Raw genomic sequence first — 17,957 nt, 5'->3', positions numbered from 1 at the left:
AGGAGCTCCCTGTATACAGAGATAAATGATAAGATCCTGTCTGCAGTCACCACTAGGGGGAGCTCCCTGTATACAGAGATACATGATAAGATCCTGCCTGCAGTCACCACTAGGGGGAGCTCCCTGTATACAGAGATACATGATAAGATCCTGTCTGCAGCCACCACTAGGAGGAGCTCCCTGTATACAGAGATACATGATAAGATCCTGTCTGCAGCCACCACTAGGAGGAGCTCCCTGTATACAGAGATACATGATAAGATCCTGTCTGCAGTCACCACTAGGAGGAGCTCCCTGTATACAGAGATACATGATAAGATCCTGCCTGCAGCCACCACTAGGAGGAGCTCCCTGTATACAGAGATACATGATAAGATCCTGTCTGCAGTCACCACTAGGGGGAGCTCCCTGTATACAGAGATACATGATAAGATTCTGTCTGCAGCCACCACTAGGGGGAGCTTCCTGTATACAGAGATACATGATAAGATCCTGTCTGCAGTCACCACTAGGGGGAGCTCCCTGTATACAGAGATACATGATAAGATCTTGTCTGCAGCCACCACTAGGAGGAGCTCCCTGTATACAGAGATAAATGATAAGATCCTGTCTGCAGTCACCACTAGGGGGAGCTCCCTGTATACAGAGATACATGATAAGATCCTGCCTGCAGTCACCACTAGGGGGAGCTCCCTGTATACAGAGATACATGATAAGATCCTGTCTGCAGCCACCACTAGGAGGAGCTCCCTGTATACAGAGATACATGATAAGATCCTGTCTGCAGTCACCACTAGGAGGAGGTCCCTGTATGCAGAGATACATGATAAGATCCTGCCTGCAGCCACCACTAGGAGGAGCTCCCTGTATACAGAGATACATGATAAGATCCTGTCTGCAGTCACCACTAGGGGGAGCTCCCTGTATACAGAGATAAATGATAAGATCCTGTCTGCAGTCACCACTAGGGGGAGCTCCCTGTATACAGAGATACATGATAAGATCCTGTCTGCAGCCACCACTAGGGGGAGCTCCCTGTATACAGGGATACATGTTAAGATCCTGTCTGCAGTCACCACTAGGGGGAGCTCCCTGTATACAGAGATGCATGATAAGATCCTGCCTGTAGTCACCACTAGGGGGATCTCCCTGTATACAGAGATACATGATAAGATCCTGCCTGCAGTCACCACTAGGGGGAGCTCCCTGTATACAGAGATACATGATAAGATCCTATCTGCAGCCACCACTAGGGGGAGCTCCCTGTATACAGAGATACATGATAAGATCCTGCCTGTAGTCACCACTAGGGGGAGCTCCCTGTATACAGAGATGCATGATAAGATCCTGCCTGCAGTCACCACTAGGGGGAGCTCCCTGTATAGAGATACATGATAAGATCCTGCCTGCAGTCACCACTAGGGGGAGCTCCCTGTATACAGAGATACGTGTTAAGATCCTGTCTGCAGTCACCACTAGGGGGAGCTCCCTGTATACAGAGATACATAAGATTCTGTCTGCAGTCACCACTAGGGGGAGCTCCCTGTGTACAGAGATACATGATAAGATCCTGTCTGCAGTCACCACTAGGGGGAGCTCCCTGTATACAGAGATACATGATAAGATCCTGTCTGCAGTCACCACTAGGGGGAGCTCCCTGTATACAGAGATACATAAGATTCTGTCTGCAGCCACCACTAGGGGGAGCTCCCTGTATACAGAGATACATGATAAGATCCTGTCTGCAGTCACCACTAGGGGGAGCTCCCTGTATACAGAGATACATGATAAGATTCTGTCTGCAGCCACCACTAGGGGGAGCTCCCTGTATACAGAGATACATGATAAGATCCTGCCTGCAGTCACCACTAGGGGGAGCTCCCTGTATACAGAGATACATGATAAGAGCCTGTCTGCAGTCATCACTAGGGGGAGTTCCCTGTATACAGAGATACATAAGATTCTGTCTGTAGTCACCACTAGGGGGAGCTCCCTGTATACAGAGATGCATGATAAGATCCTGCCTGCAGCCACCACTAGGAGGAGCTCCCTGCATACAGAGATACATGATTAGATCCTGCCTGCAGCTACCACTAGGAGGAGCTCCCTGTATACAGAGATACATGATAAGATCCTGTCTGCAGTCACCACTAGGGGGAGCTCCCTGTGTACAGAGATACATGATAAGATCCTGTCTGCAGCCACCACTAGGGGGAGCTCCCTGTATACAGAGATACATGATAAGATTCTGTCTGTAGCCACCACTAGGGGGAGCTCCCTGTATACAGAGATACATGATAAGATCCTGTCTGCAGTCACCACTAGGGGGAGCTCCCTGTATACAGAGATACATAAGATCCTGTCTGCAGCCACCACTAGAGGGAGCTCCCTGTATACAGAGATACATGATAAGATCCTGTCTGCAGTCACCACTAGGGGGAGTTCCCTGTATACAGAGATACATGATAAGATCCTGTCTGCAGCCACCACTAGAGGGAGCTCCCTGTATATAGAGATACATGATAAAATCCTGTCTGTAGTCACCACTAGGGGGAGCTCCCTGTATACAGAGATACATGTTATTATGGAAGTCTACATCTTTACAACAGAGTCGCAGAATGAACAAGATGCTGAGAGTTTGGGGTCCACCTTACAACTTTTCTGTACACCAACAGTGAGCCACAGATTTACCATTAACCCTTTCACTGCCATAGGCCACCAGAAATTAGCATGTTAATCCTTGCACTGTTGCAGATCACTAGGGGGCAACACACTGACCCCTTCATTGATGTGTAGCCTCTGAATCTTCTGGTTTGTGCAGTTCACACCTCTTCCAAGTCTGAAGTGCACAGTATAAGTAGTAATGTTAGCGGAGCCCCCTAGTGGCTGCCGGCAGCACAGTCACTCTTCAGTCTGCGCTCCTCTCGCAGAGCATGGACTTCTGGCTGCAGAAGAGGCACAAGGACCCGGAGTGCGGAGACATCCACCACCATTATATGCGGGGTCCTGCAGGCTGCGGAGTGGGGGGCGCAGGCGAAGGCGCTGGGGTGCAAGGAGGTGATGCGACAACACCGCTGCTAGCGGGAGCTATAGACAATCCTATAGGGTCATATAGAAATGCATCGTGCTGATATATAGGGGCATCGTCTTCATACCTGGACAGTATTTATAGGGGGGAGAAGAGAATTGGTGTTATATGGGGTCCTCAGTGCATATATGGGGGTCTGCATAGGGTTATATAGGGGTCTGCATAGTGTCTTATAGGGACTGGTGAAGGCATACGTCTTTATAGTGCTAGATAGACCTGTGACTGTGTATGGGGGGATTACAGGAGGGCATTTTTCAGTACCTGGGGGTCTTTGCACTTTATATAGGGGTCTTTGCACTCTGTATAGGGGTCTTTGCTGTGTGCGTTGCCCCGTGGCGCCCTATGAGGGGTCAGGAATTGATCCCTGCAGTTTTATACCAGCTGTGATAGGCATACAGCGCAGTGTGGGAGTCTGCAACACAGGGGGTCTTACCAATCTCTTCTGGGGGTGTCTGGCACACGGCAGCCGATCGCTGACGCCAGGATTTAAGGACCAAGGAATCACTGGACGATTTACACTCAACGTCTCCAACAGGTGAGTGATAGCGACATTACAATAATCATCAGTGCCGGATACAGCAGAGCCGAGTGTGTCACCTCCACCGGGAGAATCAGGGTAAGTCTGAGCACAGGGAATGTACTAGATGTCGCCTGCAGTCCCATGTAACACCACAGATAACACAGTGATAACTCTCTGAGTACAGATAATGTAGTAGATGTCACCTGCAGTCCTATGTAACACCACAGATAACACAGTGATAACTCTCTGAGTACAGATAATGTAGTAGATGTCACCTGCAGTCCCATGTAACACCACAGATAACACAGTGATATCTCTCTAGAGTACAGATAATGTAGTAGATGTCACCTGCAGTCCTATGTAACACCACAGATAACACAGTGATAACTCTCTGAGTACAGATAATGTAGTAGATGTCACCTGCAGTCCCATGTAACACCACAGATAACATAGTGATATCTCTCTGAGTACAGATAATGTTGTAGATGTCACCTGCAGTCCTATGTAACACCACAGATAACACAGTGATAACTCCCTGATTGCAGATAATGTAGATGTCACCTGCAGTCCCATGTAACACCACAGATAACACAGTGATAACTTTCTGAGTGCAGATAATGTAGTAGATGTCACCTGCAGTCCTATGTAACACCACAGATAACACAGTGATAACTTTCTGAGTGCAGATAATGTAGTAGATGTCACCTGCAGTCCTATGTAACACCACAGATAACACAGTGATAACTCTGAGTGCAGATAATGTTGTAGATGTCACCTGCAGTCCTATGTAACACCACAGATAACACAGTGATAACTCTCTGAGTTCAGATAATGTAGTAGATGTCACCTGCAGTCCTATGTAACACTACAGATAACACAGTGATAACTCTGAGTGCAGATAATGTAGTAGATGTCACCTGCAGTCCTATGTAACACTACAGATAACACAGTGATAACTCTCTGAGTACAGATAATGTAGATGTCACCTGCAGTCCCATGTAACACCACAGATAACAGTGATATCTCTGAGTAAAGATAATGTAGATGTCACCTGCAGTCCTATGTAACACCACAGATAACACAGTGATAACTTTCTGAGTGCAGATAATGTAGGAGATGTCACCTGCAGTCCTATGTAACACCACAGATAACACAGTGATACCTTTCTGAGTACAGTTAATGTAGGAGATGTCACCTGCAGTCCTATGTAACACCACAGATAACACAGTGATACCTTTCTGAGTACAGATAATGTAGTAGATGTCACCTGCAGTCCTATGTAACACCACAGATAACACAGTGATAACTTTCTGAGTGCAGATAATGTAGTAGATGTCACCTGCAGTCCTACGTAACACCACAGATAACAGTGATAACTTTCTGAGTACAGATAATGTAGTAGATGTCACCTGCAGTCCCATGTAACACCACAGATAACACAGTGATAACTCTCTGAGTACAGATAATGTAGATGTCACCTGCAGTCCTATGTAACACCACATGTGACAGCTATGATGTGCCTTTATTCTGTATGTATCCCACGGTTACACACGGTGTTATTTAGTGATACATTGTAATTCTGCAGCCTCAGAGCTGCGCTCCTGCTCCTCCTTTATTGGAACATGTCAGTTGTGCCCGAATTAAAAGCAATGTGAATACAGAATTTTGCCTTTGATCCATTCACTGTCTGATGCTCAAATGACAGAAACATAATTAGCAAATACCCAGCAGTAAATAAATAAATGTAAATAAATAATTAACATTAGAGCTTGGACCATCACAGTTCGGGTCACCATGAAGTGGTGGGGCGGCTTTTGGATTTTTTAAAATTATTTTTATTTATTTTCTTTGCCATCTCAAATGCGCACAGAACACTGACAGGACACTTGCCCAATTCACCTCCTTTTTATAAAATTTCAGGAAAGTGAGATATGAGATGTCTCAGTCAAGTCTCTGCAGTTCTGATCACTTTCTTGGGTCTTGTTCACGTCTCTCAGGTTTTGGTCATCATGACTCTTTTCTTTGGTGACATCTCAGATCTTCGCATCTCTCCGGTCTCGGTCATGTATCTCTTGTCTCGGTCATGTATCTCTTGTCTCGGTTACATCTCTTGTGCCTTGATCATGTCTCTCATGTTTTGGTCACCACTCTCTTGTCTTGGTCACTGGTCATGTGTATTGATCACGTTTTCTGGGTCTTGGTTACGTCTTCCACGTCTTGGTCACAGAGTCTTTAGAGAACAGGGTGGTTTGCAAGGAACTGAGAGGTCTGAAGGAGACAATATGAGTCAGTAGGAAAGGGAACAATAGTGTCTGAAAGGGACTAAGAGGTCTGAAGGAAACACAGAGGATCTGGAGGGGATAGTGGTTTCTGGAAGTTACTGAAGGTCTGGAGGGGACACGGTGACCTGGAGGATAGACAGGAGTCTGGAAAGAGACAAAAATGCCTAAAGAGGACAGAGGAGTCTGACAAAGACAGTAGGTCCTGAAGGAGACTGAATTGCCTGTTGGGGCATTGTATTCTGCAGGAAACAATTCTGGAGGGGACAGAGGAGTCTGAAAGGAAAGAGGAGTTTGGAGAAGGTTGAGGTACATGGAAGGGGCAGAGATGCCTGGAGAGGACCGAAAAGACTAAGGGACCGAGGAGTTTGAAAGGGGACAGACATGTCTGGAGGAAATGTATGTCTTGACTATATGTCATGAAGGGACAGAGGAATATGGGGGGAGAGGAGTCTGAAAGAAAGATGAGTCTGGAGAGAACAGCAACCTGCAAAACAAAGGAGTATGGAAGGGACGGATGAGTCTGTGGAAGAATAGAGAGACCTGGTAGAGACAGAAGAGTCAAGAAGGGAGAGCAGAGTCTAGAGGTGGATACTGGGGTCTGGAAGTGATTGAAGAGTTTAAAGGACAGAGAGATCTGGAGGTGACTGAGGAATGTGAAGGGGACTTGTGTCTTGAGGAGATAGGGAGTTTGGAGAGGACAGAAGAGTCTGGAGCAGGAAAGAGTCGCCTGTGGGTAATGAAGGAGTCTGGAGGTGGATAGAGGAGTCTGGAAGTAACCAAGGAGTGTGGAGGAGGACAGAGAGAAGTCTGAACAGGACTGAGAAGTCTGGAGGAGGAAAGGGGAATGTGGAGGGGAATCAGATGTGTTCAGGGGACAGAGGTGACTGGAGGGGAAAGAAGAGTCTGGAGAGGACAGAGGATTGCAGGAGTCTGGAGGAGAACCTAGGAGTCTGTAGGGTATAGGTGAGCCTGGAGTTGGACAGAGGGGTCTGGAGGTGAGTACTCGTGTTTGAACTGGGATAGAGGAGACTGGAGGTGACAGAAGATTTGTTAAGGTGGCAGCTCTGGTGGTGGTGAGGCAGCAGCTCAGGTGGTGGTGAGGCAGCAGCTCGGGTGGTGGTGAGGCGGCAGCTCTGGTGGTGGTGAGGTGGCAGCTCTGGTGGTGGTGAGGTGGCAGCTCGGGTGGTGTTGAGGCGGCAGCTCTGGTGGTGGTGAGGTGGCAGCTCAGGTGGTGGTGAGGCGGCAGCTCGGGTGGTGGTGAGGTGGCAGCTCGGGTGGTTGGTTGGGCGGCAGCGGCTTGGGTGGTTGGTGAGGTGGCAGCTCTGGTGGTGGTGAGGCGGCAGCTCTGGTGGTGGTGAGGTGGCAGCTCTGGTGGTGGTGAGGCGGCAACTTGGGTGGTTGGTGAGGCGGCAGCTCTGGTGGTGTTGAGGCAGCAGCTCTGGTGGTGGTGAGGCGGCTGCTTGTGTGGTGGTGAGGCGGCAGCTCTGGTGGTGGTGAGGTGGCAGCTCAGGTGGTGGTGAGGCGGCAGCTCGGGTGGTGGTGAGGCGGCAGCTCTGTTGGTGAGGTGGCAGCTCTGGTGGTGGTGAGGCGGCAGCTCTGGTGGTGTTGAGGCGGCAGCTCTGGTGGTGGTGAGGCAGCAGCTCGGGTGGTGGTGAGGCGGCAGCTCGAGTGGTGGTGAGGTGGCAAGCTCTGGTAGTGGTGAGGTGGCAGCTCGGGTGGTGGTGAGGCGGCAGCTCTGTTGGTGGTGAGGCGGCAGCTCTGGTGGTGGTGAGGCGGCAGCTCGGGTGGTGGTGAGGCGGCAGCTCTGATGGTGTTGAGGCGGCAGCTCTGGTGGTGGTGAGGTGGCAGCTCGGGTGGTGTTGAGGTGGCAGCTCTGGTGGTCGTGAGGCGGCAGCTCTGGTGGTGGTGAGGTGGCAGCTCTGGTGGTGGTGAGGCGGCAGCTCTGGTGGTGGTTAGGTGGCAGCTCAGGTGGTGGTGAGGCGGCAGCTCTGGTGGTGGTGAGGTGGCAGCTCTGGTGGTGGTGAGGCGGCAGCTCTGGTGGTGGTGAGGTGGCAGCTCGGGTGGTCGTGAGGCGGCAGCTCTGGTGGTGGTTAGGTGGCAGCTCAGGTGGTGGTGAGGCGGCAGCTCGGGTGGTGGTGAGGGGGCAGCTTGGGTGGTTGGTTGGGCGGCAGCAGCTTGGGTGGTTGGTGAGGCGGCAGCTCTGGTGGTGGTGAGGCGGCAGCTCTGGTGGTGGTGAGGTGGCAGCTCGGGTGGTGTTGAGGTGGCAGCTCTGGTGGTGGTGAGGCGGCAGCTCTGGTGGTGGTGAGGTGGCAGCTCTGGTGGTGGTGAGGCAGCAGCTCAGGTGGTGGTGAGGCGGCAAGCTCTGGTGGTGGTGAGGTGGCAGCTCAGGTGGTGGTGAGGCGGCAGCTCGGGTGGTGGTGAGGTGGCAGCTTGGGTGGTTGGTTGGGCGGCAGCGGCTTGGGTGGTTGGTGAGGCGGCAGCTCTGGTGGTGGTGAGGCGGCAGCTCTGGTGGTGGTGAGGTGGCAGCTTGGGTGGTTGGTTGGGCGGCAGTGGCTTGGGTGGTTGGTGAGGCGGCAGCTCTGGTGGTGGTGAGGCGGCAGCTCTGGTGGTGGTGAGGCGGCAGCTCTGGTGGTGGTGAGGCGGCAGCTCGGGTGGTGTGAGGTGGCAGCTCTGGTGGTGGTGAGGTGGCAGCTCTGGTGGTGGTGAGGCAGCAGCTCGGGTGGTGGTGAGGCGGCAAGCTCTGGTGGTGGTGAGGTGGCAGCTCGGGTGGTCGTGAGGCGGCAGCTCTGGTGGTGGTTAGGTGGCAGCTCAGGTGGTGGTGAGGGGGCAGCTTGGGTGGTTGGTTGGGCGGCAGCAGCTTGGGTGGTTGGTGAGGCGGCAGCTCTGGTGGTGGTGAGGCGGCAGCTCTGGTGGTGGTGAGGCGGCAGCTCTGGTGGTGGTGAGGTGGCAGCTCTGGTGGTGGTGAGGTGGCAGCTCGGGTGGTGTTCAGGTGGCAGCTCTGGTGGTGGTGAGGCGGCAGCTCTGGTGGTGGTGAGGTGGCAGCTCTGGTGGTGGTGAGGCGGCAGCTCAGGTGGTGGTGAGGCAGCAAGCTCTGGTGGTGAGGTGGCAGCTCGGGTGGTGGTGAGGCGGCAGCTCTGGTGGTGGTGAGGTGGCAGCTCTTGTGGTGGTGAGGCAGCAGCTCGGGTGGTGGTGAGGCAGCAGCTCGGGTGGTGTTGAGGCGGCAGCTCTGGTGGTGGTGAGGTGGCAGCTCAGGTGGTGGTGAGGCAGCACCTCGGGTGGTGGTGAGGCAGCTCTGGTGTTGGTGAGGTGGCAGCTCTGGTGGTGGTGAGGCGGCAGCTTGGGTGGTGGTGGTGAGGCGGCAGCTTGGGTGGTGTTGAGGCAGCAGCTCTGGTGGTGGTGAGGTGGCAGCTCAGGTGGTGGTGAGGTGGCAGCTCGGGTGGTGGTGAGGTGGCAGCTCGGGTGGTTGGTTGGGCGGCAGCAACTTGGGTGGTTGGTGAGGCGGCAGCTCTGGTGGTGGTGAGGCAGCAGCTCTGGTGGTGAGGCAGCAGCTCTGGTGGTGGTGAGGCGGCAGCTCGGGTGGTGTTGAGGCGGCAGCTCTCGTGGTGGTGAGGCGGCAGCTCTGGTGGTGGTGAGGCGGCAGCTCTGGTGGTGTTGAGGCGGCAGCTCGTGTGGTGGTGAGGCGGCAGCTCTGGTGGTGTTGAGGCGGCAGCTCTGGTGGTGGTGAGGCAGCTGCTCGTGTGGTGGTGAGGCGGTAGCTCTGGTGGTGGTGAGGTGGCAGCTCAGGTGGTGGTGAGGCGGCAGCTCGGGTGGTGGTGAGGCGGCAAGCTCTGGTGGTGGTGAGGTGGCAGCTCGGGTGGTGGAGAGGCGGCAGCTCTGGTGGTGGTGAGGTGGCAGCTCTGGTGGTGGTGAGGTGGCAGATCGGGTGGTGGTGAGGCGGCAGCTCGGGTGGTGGTGAGGTGGCAGCTCAGGTGGTGAGGCAGCTGCTCGGGTGGTGGTGAGGCAGCAGCTCTGGTAGTGGTGAGGTGGCAGCTCTGGTGGTGGTGAGGCGGCAGCTCTGGTGGTGGTGAGGCGGCTGCTCGTGTGGTGGTGAGGCGGCAGCTCTGGTGGTGAGGTGGCAGCTCAGGTGGTGGTGAGGCGGCAACTCGGGTGGTGATGAGGCGGCTGCTCTGGTGGTGTTGAGGTGGCAGCTCGGGAGGTGGTTAGGCGGCAGCTCTGGTTGTGGTGAGGCGGCAGCTCTGGTGGTGTTGAGGCGGCAGCTCTGGTGGTGGTGAGGCGGCTGCTCGTGTGGTGGTGAGGCGGCAGCTCTGGTGGTGGTGAGGTGGCAGCTCAGGTGGTGGTGAGGCGGCAGCTCGGGTGGTGATGAGGCGGCTGCTCTGGTGGTGTTGAGGTAGCAGCTCGGGTGGTGTTGAGGCGACAGCTCGGGTGGTGGTGAGGCGGCAGCTCTGGTGGTGGTGAGGCGGCAGAATGGTTATTGCAGGCTGTACACATACAATAAGGTGTATTGTTGTATTAGCGAGAAATTGAGTGATCCACTGTGGGGTTCATTCTCTCCTGGTACTCATTAGTCATGTGTCAGTAAGTAAATCGTGATAACCGCTATAACTGTGCAGCAGAGCCAAATCCTGACAGTGTACGCACACAGTTTCAGTATTGGGCACAGTACAGCTCTTGCCCAAATGTGCCCAGACCTCAGAACCCCTTTAAAAGTAGCCATACATCACCCATAGGGTAATATAGGATTTATATAACTGATCTGTCATGAGGATTTTCATGACGCTTCCATTTAAAGGAGCCCTGACAATCTGTGGGAGACTTACTGTCCGGCCTCCGTATACAGATCCTTCACCCATAGACTATAATGGCATCAGTGTAATGGACACGTGATAGAAGCTGCTGCACCGGCTATGAGGAGCCCATACATCACATGCCGGGGACAGACTCCATACTAAGGGGTAATCCATCATATTCTTACATGTTTTACTGATGACAGGAGGTTTTCCTCATGTTATCACCCCTCTGTTATCAGGGCCGCCATCAGGGCATTACTGCCCTGACTGGTGTATGGGGCCCGGTGGGCAGAGGGGCCCGCATCGAGCCCCGCCTCTTCTGCTCACCGAGCCCCAGCGGCAGGCGGCTTCTATCGTGAACCTGCGTCCGAGACGCAGGTTCAGTTTGCCTTGCGGATGCGTGCGGGCCCGCAAGGCAATGGTTAAAGCCGCCAGCCAATCGGAGGCTGGCAGCTGACGTCATTGTCATTCGCCGGAGAGTGCGTGCTGAAACACCGGGAGGGATCTTTTCTTCACCGCAGGAGCACGGCCAGGTAAGAAGAAAGGTTTTTTAATTTTTTTTATTATTTTTATTGAAAGCGGCAAACCGCAATGTTTCACGATGGAGACAAGGGGGCAGAATTGGAGACACGAGGGGCAGAATGCAGACACTGAGGCAGAATGGAGACACTGGGGCAGAATGGAGACACTGGGGCAGAATGGAGACACGGGGGCAGAATGAAGATACGGGGCAGAATGGAGAAAAGGGGGCAGAATTGGAGACACGAGGGGCAGAATGGAGACATGAGGGGCAGAATGCAGACACGGGAGCAGAATGCAGACACGGAGCAGAATGGAGTCAAGGGGGAAGAATTGGAGACACGAGGGGCAGAATGGAGACACGGGGCAGAATGCAGACACAGGGGCAGAATTGGAGACACGAGGGGCAGAATGGAGATACTGGGGCAGAATGGAAATATGAGGGGCAGAATGCAGACATGGGGCAGAATGCAGACACGGGGGGCAGAATGGAGACACAGAGGGCAGAATGGAAACAAGGGGGCAGGATGGAGACACGGGGCAGAATGGAGACAGTGGGGCAGAATGGAGACAGTATGGCAGAATGGAGACACGGCGCAGAATGGAGACGAGGCAGAATGGAGACATGGGGCAGAATGGAGACAAGGGGCAGAATGGAGACACAGGGGGCAGAATGGAGACACGGGGCAGAATGGAGGCAGATGGAGCAGGATCATGGGACAGATGGGGCAGGATGGAGACAGATGGTGTAGGATGGATACGATGGAGACAGATGGGGCAGGATCATGGGGCAGCATGGGACGTCACATGGGGGCAGGATAGGAGAACATATGGCTGGGGCCAGGAATGAGACACACGGGGGCCAGGATGGGGAATATTGTTACCATAGGGGCTAATTAAGGGACATTATTACTGCAGTAATGAATTTATTTTATTTTTGTAGGATACTGTTTAAAATGGGGGGGGCGGTCCTGTTACTGTGCAGACCAACACTGTTGCTTTTTCTTCATCTGTTGTAGTTTAGAATTAGGGAAAAAAAATAAGTAATGTGTTCTGCAAGCAGTGCTCTAGATAACTGTTATTTTCTGCAGAGACGAGCCCTGGCTGGATGATGTGACGGCGGTCTGTGCTGGATAAAGATTAAAAGCAAAGATGAAGGACTTCACCTAGAGACGTCACTTGTGAGTCAGTGTGTTACCTGTACACTGATGCTATACACTGTATACTATATACAGAGCTCCTGTGTACAATGTCACCAGTGATCACTGAATTACCTTTAAATTATACAATAATACAGAGCACCAGTGTATAATGTCACCGGTGATCACTGTATTACCTGTACACAGACACTGCATACTAAGTACAGATCTCCTGTGAATACTGGCACTTATGGTGAGATTAGTATTGTGGTTTTTTTTTATTACTGATCAGTATTGTAGTATTCAGTCACTATGTGGTGGTAATATGCTGTCCGGCCATAGGGTGGAGGTATCTGTTCCTTATATGTGCTACTATTTGGTCAGTATGTGGTGGTAATATGTGGTGGTAAAATGTGGTCTGGTCATGGTGTGGTGGTATTTGTCCCCTGTATGTAGTATTATTGGTGATTATATGGTGGTAATATGTGGTCTGGTCATGGTGCGATGGTACTTGTCCCCTGTATGTGGTATTGGTCATTTTAAAAATTGAAAAATAAAAATATACCTAAATTGTATTGGATACTTTAATAATAGGTTAGAGTAGGGTAGGGCCCAACCTTGTCGTGGTGGTGGCTCTAACAATATTTTGACTGTGGACAGTTCAAGGGGTGGAGGCGGGGCTGGGGTGGAGCCTGGGCAGAGTCTCAAGGGGGCCCAAAAAATTTTGCCAGTATGGGGCCCCGAAATTCCTAGTGGCAGCCCTGTCTGTTATTGTTATCTCTCCTCCTGTAGTAGTGAATACAGGACCTTTTCATTGTGTTACCATCCTTCTGTTTCTGTTCTCTCTTCTATAAAAGTAAATACAGGACTTTATCCTTATGTTACCCCTACTCTATTTCTGTTATTTATTCAGTAAAAGTGAATGCACAAACTTTTCTCATGTTATCACCCCTCTGTTTCTGCTACCTAATGTGTAAAAATTAATATGGGAACTTTTCTTCTTCTTACCCCAGAATTTTTTCTGTTATCTTTTCTGCAAAAGTGAATGCCAACACATTTCTTCATGTTACCACCCCTCTGTTTCTGTTCTTTTCTTGTTAAACATTAACACTGAATTTTTTTTTTCATTTTAGCACCTCTCTGTTTCTGTGATTTCTTCTGTCATCTCTTCTGTAAAAGTGGATACAGGAACTTTTCTCTGTGTTACCATCCCTCTTTTTCTGTCATCTCTTCTGTAAAAGTGGATACAGGAACTTTTTTCCGTGTTACCATCCCTCTTTTTCTGCTATCCCTTCTGTAAAAGTGGATGTAGGAACTTTTCTCTGTGTTACCATCCCTTTTTCTGTTATCTCTTCTGTAAAAATGGATACAGGAACTTTCCTTGATGTTACCATCCCTCTTTTTCTGTTATCTCTTCTGTAAAAGTGGATACAGGAACTTTTCTCTGTGTTACCATCCCTTGTTTTCTGTTATCTCTTCTGTAAAAGAGGATACAGGAACTTTTCTCTGTGTTACCGTCCCTCTTTTTCTGTTATCCCTTCTGTAGATGTGGATATAGGAACTTTTCTTCCTGTTACCACCACTCTGTTTCTGTTATCTCTTTGTTAGAATTGAATACAGGGACTTTTCTCATGTTACCACCCCCAACTCCCGATTCTGTTATTGTTTCACTTGTAAATGTGATTACAGGAACTTTTTTTCATGTTATCTTTACAATTTTGGCAATCAAGGAGTATATGAGCCCTCTGATGTAAGGAGGACTGTATTTTCCACTAATGGAGTGGGAAGATGAGTAGTTACACATCTAAGCACCAGACCTACTGATATTAAATCTTTCATCAGCTATGATGATAAAGGACATATATGACTTCAATTATCACTACAGACATTCTTTTGCTAGCCGTGCCTCCATTCATTGTGGTTCTAGCATTCAGAACTTCAGTGTATCACAGAACCATGCACCTAAATTTTCCTTAAAAAAGAATAAAGATGGCCGCACCAAGTGTCATAACAGGGTTAATTGTCTTCTCTTACCGGGTCCGTGGAAAGAGTATTCGCTAATATAACCGGCTATTAACCAGGGAATGCAATGTGATTTAATGAGGTGGCCTGACCCTCTGTGAATGTATTATCCGGCACCCCCTCCGGCAAGATTACACTCAGCCATGTAACCACTTGCTAAAACCCTCATCGTGCACAGAGTAAATAACGGATCTATTATGTCTGACAGAAAACAATCAAAGTCCATAAAAGAGCAAACATGGAACAATCCATCACGATCATCCTCAGCATCTGCGCCCGTCCCGTCAGGTCAGAATGGATTATCGCAAACCATCATATTAAATTAATTGTAAACATCGGATTCTGGTGAAACAATCACATCATCAATATTTATAGGTCACCTTTATACTTTCATCATTTCTTGTATCAAGAAAGGAAAAAAAGATGACATCAAACAGGTGACGCATAGGAACATTTATTAATGACTGTGCTCCTCTGGGAATCTCCCCCACAATTACCCACAGTCCTGACCGCACGGGGACCACAACCAAACACTATGTGATCATTTCCCGGGAAAGCCAAAGACGATGGCATAAAGAAGGGGACAGAATCCCAGGGAGGGAGAACACAAAGTGCAGTCACCGCAACGAGGACCTGTCAGAGTCATGTCAACTGCTCCAATGTCACAAGTTCTAATAATATTATCCAAGGCTGGTGATGAACATCCGCTGTCCACACAGCGGGAATACACAGGATTCATGTCTAACGTCTGACTCTGTCAATGATCATGATAAATTACACTGGGGAACAATTTGAAAAAAAATTTCTATTGAGTTAGGTTTTTGAGCTGATTTATACTACAATTGGCATGCTGATTCCAAAAATGTAGTCAGTTTTTTTCTAGCACGTCAAGTTTTTCCTACACAACTTACCTGCCAGAGAAGCACAATTGCACTGATATCTGTAATAAGACTTGTTATCTGATTACAATTCGACTCATATAGAGCTACGTGGCAACTTGTAAGAGTAGTCACAACTTTGTCATGCCTATTTCTTATATATTTCATTTTTTGTTCATATTTGTACTATTTAAAAAAAACAACACTTTTTAGGTACAGTAGTTTACATAGTTTTGAGAAGACAAAAATCCTATAGTTCAAAAATTTGACGTGATAGAGAAAAACTGAGATCATTTCTGGATTCAGCATCCAAAAATTAATTAAGAACAGTTGTCTGACCTAACTCTTAAAAATTGTGTTCCCCAGTGTTATCCTTGAAAAAGTAGGATATTAATAATCCTATAACAAAGCTAACTATGCACATATATTACATCCTGTATTATACTCCAGAGCTGCACTCACTATTCTGCTGGTGCAGTCACTGTGAACATACATTACATTACTGATCCTGAGTTACATCCTGTATTATACCCCAGAGCTGCACTCACTATTCTGCTGGTGCAGTCACTGTGTACATACATTACATTACTGATCCTGAGTTACATCCTGTATTATACCCCAGAGCTGCACTCACTATTCTGCTGGTGCAGTCACTGTGAACATACATTACATTACTGATCCTGAGTTACATCCTGTATTATACCCCAGAGCTGCACTCACTATTCTGCTGGTGCAGTCACTGTGTACATACATTACATTACTGATCCTGAGTTACATCCTGTATTATACCCCAGAGCTGCACTCACTATTCTGCTGGTGCAGTCACTGTGAACATACATTACATTACTGATCCTGAGTTACCTCCTGTATTATACCCCAGAGCTGCACTCACTATTCTGCTGGTGCAGTCACTGTGTACATACATTACATTACTGATCCTGAGCTACCTCCTCTATTATACTCCAGAGCTGCACTCACTATTCTGCTGGTGCAGTCACTGTGTACATACATTACATTACTGATCCTGAGCTACCTCCTCTATTATACTCCAGAGCTGCACTCACTATTCTGCTGGTGCAGTCACTGTGTACATACATTACATTACTGATCCTGCGTTACCTCCTGTATTATACCCCAGAGCTGAACTCACTATTCTGCTGGTGCAGTCACTGTGAACATACATTACATTACTGATCCTGAGTTACCTCCTGTATTATACCCCAGAGCTGCACTCACTATTCTGCTGGTGCAGTCACTGTGTACATACATTACATTACTGATCCGGAGTTACATCCTGTATTATACCCCAGAGCTGCACTCACTATTCTGCTGGTGCAGTCACTGTGTACATACATTACATTACTGATCCTGAGCTACCTCCTCTATTGTACTCCAGAGCTGCACTCACTATTCTGCTGGTGCAGTCACTGTGTACATACATTACATTACTGATCCTGCGTTACCTCCTGTATTATACCCCAGAGCTGAACTCACTATTCTGCTGGTGCAGTCACTGTGTACATACATTACATTACTAATCCTGAGTTACATCCTGTATTATACCCCAGAGCTGCACTCACTATTCTGCTGGTGCAGTCGCTGTGTACATACATTACATTACTGATCCTGAGTTACATCCTGTATTATACTCCAGAGCTGCACTCACTATTTTGCTGGTGCAGTCACTGTGTACACACCTTACATTACTGATCCGGAGTTACATCCTGTATTATACTCCAGAGCTGCACTCACTATTTTGCTAGCTGCTGTTAATCATTCCTCCCTTTGACAGTGTGAAATTATGTACGTCCTGAGTTTCCTTTTATTAAAGATGTCATGGGTGAGTCAGAAGCTGCAAGCAGTCGCACTGCATCTGGCTGCAGAAGGTCTCTGTATTTGGCCTTTCAGACACCTTCTTAACCCTTCTGGCTATTTGACCCAGACAACCTCCCTCCGGCTCTAATTGACACACCTTGACCAGGGTGTTTATGGACTCCCAGCCTGCTGCTGGTAGTCAGCTATCTTCCTCTCTGGTGCTGTGAGAGGACGTCTGTTACCTCTCTAAAGGTACCTTCACACGAAACGACTTTGTAACGATATCGCTAGCGATCCGTGACGTTGCAGCGTCCTCGCTAGTGATATCGTTTAGTTTGACACGCAGCAGCGATCAGGATCCTGCTGTGATGTCGCTGGTCGCTGAATAAAGTCCAGAACTTTATTTGGTCGTCCGATCGCCGTGTATCGTTGTGTTTGAAAGCAAAAGCAACGATACCAGCGATGTTTTACACTGGTAACCAGGGTAAACATCGGGTTACCAAGCGCAGGGCCGCGCTTAGTAACCCGATGTTTACCCTGGTTACCAGCGTAAAAGTAAAAAAAACAAACAGTACATGCTCACCTGCGCGTCCCCCAGCGTCTGCTTCCTGACAGTTACTGAGCGCCGGCCCTAAAGTGAAAGTGAAAGCACAGCGGTGACGTCACCGCTCTGCTGTTAGGGCCGGAGCTCAGTCAGTGTCAGGAAGCAGACGCTGGGGGACGCGCAGGTGAGCATGTACTGTTTGTTTTTTTTACTTTTACACTGGTAACCAGGGTAAACATCGGGTTACTAAGCACGGCCCTGCGCTTAGCAACCCGATGTTTACCCTGGTTACCCGGGGACCTCGGCATCGTTGGTCGCTGGAGAGCGGTCTGTGTGACAGCTCCCCAGCGATCAAACAGCGAC

General features: G+C 49.7%; 1 protein-coding gene across 1 annotated transcript in view; it reads left to right on the top strand.

Annotated features, from left to right (window-relative positions):
- The first annotated feature begins 3,241 nt into the window (after positions 1–3,241).
- Positions 3,242–17,957, top strand: part of CASR (calcium sensing receptor) — a 142,531-nt gene continuing 127,815 nt past the window's right edge. The window contains exon 1 of the mRNA XM_077293689.1: positions 3,242–3,623. The gene's annotated coding sequence lies outside the window, so the exon portion shown is untranslated. The remainder of the gene's footprint in view (positions 3,624–17,957) is intronic.

The sequence above is a fragment of the Ranitomeya variabilis genome, chromosome 3 (genome assembly GCF_051348905.1).
Source record: "Ranitomeya variabilis isolate aRanVar5 chromosome 3, aRanVar5.hap1, whole genome shotgun sequence".
In the NCBI taxonomy this organism is placed as follows: Eukaryota; Metazoa; Chordata; class Amphibia; order Anura; family Dendrobatidae; genus Ranitomeya; species Ranitomeya variabilis.
The sequence above is the reverse complement of the archived record's forward strand: the minus strand, read 5'-3'. Positions and strand labels throughout refer to the sequence as shown.